Genomic DNA, 2,791 nt, shown 5'->3' with positions numbered 1-2,791 from the left:
ATACTGGCGGGCAGATTCAAGACTGCTTGGAGAAATGGGTATTATCACATAGAGGTACATACCCATCTGCCAACACGAATGTATATGGATAAACACTCATATGCAGACATAAATATACAGACCCTTTCATTTACTCAATACTTACTATTTTAGAAGTTCTATATATGATTTCACATACGTTATCTCTTTTTTTTCCCTCCCTTCAATGATAAAAGGTAGGTGATATTATTCTGTTTTTACTCAAGAGGTAATTGAGGCAGAGAGAGTTTAAACAAGTTGCCCAAGGAGTAGGAAGGAAGAGGCCCCACTGATCCTTCTCCAGGTAATTATGATGGATGGAAGCTTTTGGATGACCCCTGCCCCCAACCCCTCCACCCCTATTATTTAGCTCATTTTAATTCCTTTATTAATGTTATTGGCAAGAGCTATATGGGGAGATCCTAATATAACTGTATGAAACAGAGAGAAAGTAGCTCTAGAGATAGGTGGTATGTACACACACACACACACACACACACACACACATATGCAGGCACGCATGCATGTGTTTCACACATGGAAATAGAAGCTCAAAGAAGAAAACGACTTGCCCAAGGATCCAGGAACCAAGTCGTAAAGAAGCCCCGTGTGCCTCTGCCTGAGAGACAGAGCTGACGGTCTCCAGCTCAACCTCGCACAGGGGAGGTTGCCCAGTGGGAGGGCAGGGAGCTGCCTGGCTGGCAAACTCTTCCTTGAACCAGCTCTCAACTTCAATATTTGACTGCAATGTGACTTCTCAGAACATCAGATACCCCTGCCTTACCATGAACGCATGGATATATTTTCTTAAACTAAATTGAAATGGATTTTGGATTATCTCCCATTATTCAGAAAGATCTTCTCTGCATTGGTTGCTTTGAAGTTTCCTGGCCTCCCAGAGGCCTGAGTCTCTTTTGGGAGTTGTGTTTGAGAATGTTCCGAAAGCCTTCTTTCCATCTCTGACCAGGCTGGTCCACAGGACTCTCATCCAGCAAGCGCCGACCTGTCTCTCTGGGTACGGACACGACCCACTCACCACCCTTGGAGGGTCAACCCAGCGTTCACTTCTCTCAAAAGAGTGAAACCTGGAGGCATTAATAGAAATTTTTGTTACATAAGAATTTCAAAATTAAAGAAATAGTAGAAATAGAAATATAACACTCATGTACCCTCTCCCCATATTTATTTGTCCTTTAAGAAATAAAACATTATAAATATAATTAAAGTTTCTTCTGTAGCCCTCCCAGATCCAGTCTTCTCCCAGAGGTGAGTACAACAGCGATGTTTATAACTTGTACGTGTATCGCTTCTCGGCCTTTTGGCTAAGATCAAGTGTAGTATCTGTTCTTATCAGTTTAATAACTTGTACGTGTACTTCACATTCTTACTACACATTCATATGCACATAAAATGTTATAAACTTAAAAGACATAACTTCATACTGGATGTGAATTAAATTTTTATATTTAATATAAATACAATCTATACATATTACACACAATTATATAAAAATATATACTGCATAAACTTCAAGCTTAAATATTATATTAATTTGGTAAAAAATCCAATTATATGTTCATAGAAATATAAACTCATATTTTAGATGGTATTTAAATGCCATCTGTACATTACATTTTGCACTGTATGTATTGTATGGAAATTAAAATGTACACCATTGGCATTAAACTCTTCACATGGTGGTGTAACTCCATTTTTCGTTTTATACTACATTTTCTATCTATTTTGATGCATATCACTTCCCTTTCTTCCTCTGAACTGCTCTGGAATCTTCCATGATAGGAATATGCCATGATTAATTGATGACTGCCCTGTGGTTTGCGAAGTACAGTTGTTTGAAATGTCTCATGATTACAAACCCCTGCCACATACATTCTTGTGGATGTCTCCTCGGGCAGCCGTGTGAGTGATTTGAAGCCCCATAACTGTGTGTGGGATTGCTGGGCGTAAGGGTGTGGACACTTTAACCACAGCAGGTATTGTCAAATTGTTCTCCAAAGAGGTTGTGTTTGTTCTGCCAAGCACCCACCCCCTGCCCGCATCAGGATATGAGGCTCCCACCTCTCTGCATCCTTGCAGGGGCCAGGCCTTGTGAGTCTTGAACTTTATTGCCAATTGGATGGGTGTGAACCGTTTCTCACTGGTGTTTTATTTCTATTTTCCTGACTACTCATAAAGCAGACAGTCTTTTCATATGCTTATTGAATCACTGGGTTTCCTCTTCCGAAAACACCTTTTCATTGCCTTTGTTTGTTTTTCCCTTGGGTTATTAATTTCTAGGAGGTTTTTTTTTTTATATTTAGGGTTTTAATCCTTTGTTGGTTTTGAGAACTACCAAGGCTTCTCCTGGTCTGTAACTTATCTTTGAATTTTGTTTCTGATGCTTTTTGTTATGGACAAGTGTTAAGTTTTGATGTAGTCAAATTAATCAGCTGATATTCTCATGATGTGTCCTTTGAGTGTCCTGTTTAAGAAATCCATCACCTGACATTGGTTTGTTAGCAACGGGACATCTGTGAGTATACATGGGAGATGGGAGGTGGCTTTTCTTTTGCTTTTTCTTAAGTACAATGACCATCCAATGATTAGGCAAGTTCAGGTTTGCTGTAGTAGTTCCAGATGATTTCCCACTATAAGGTGTGGTGTGGTACTTAAAGGTATGAGTTCTGGGGCATGACTGCCTGGATTTGGATCACTTTGGGCACATTACTGAAACTCACTCTGGGGATGAGACTGTAGTCCCTACCTTGTAGGG

General features: G+C 39.8%; 1 pseudogene; it reads left to right on the top strand.

Annotated features, from left to right (window-relative positions):
• The first annotated feature begins 1,320 nt into the window (after positions 1–1,320).
• LOC114207383 (U2 spliceosomal RNA) lies at positions 1,321–1,443 on the top strand (annotated as a pseudogene).
• The last annotated feature ends 1,348 nt before the right edge of the window (positions 1,444–2,791 follow it).

This window comes from Eumetopias jubatus, unplaced genomic scaffold, assembly GCF_037043125.1.
Source record: "Eumetopias jubatus isolate StellerSeaLion01/CBP00866 unplaced genomic scaffold, mEumJub1_p1.0 scaffold_3, whole genome shotgun sequence".
In the NCBI taxonomy this organism is placed as follows: Eukaryota; Metazoa; Chordata; class Mammalia; order Carnivora; family Otariidae; genus Eumetopias; species Eumetopias jubatus.
The sequence above is the reverse complement of the archived record's forward strand: the minus strand, read 5'-3'. Positions and strand labels throughout refer to the sequence as shown.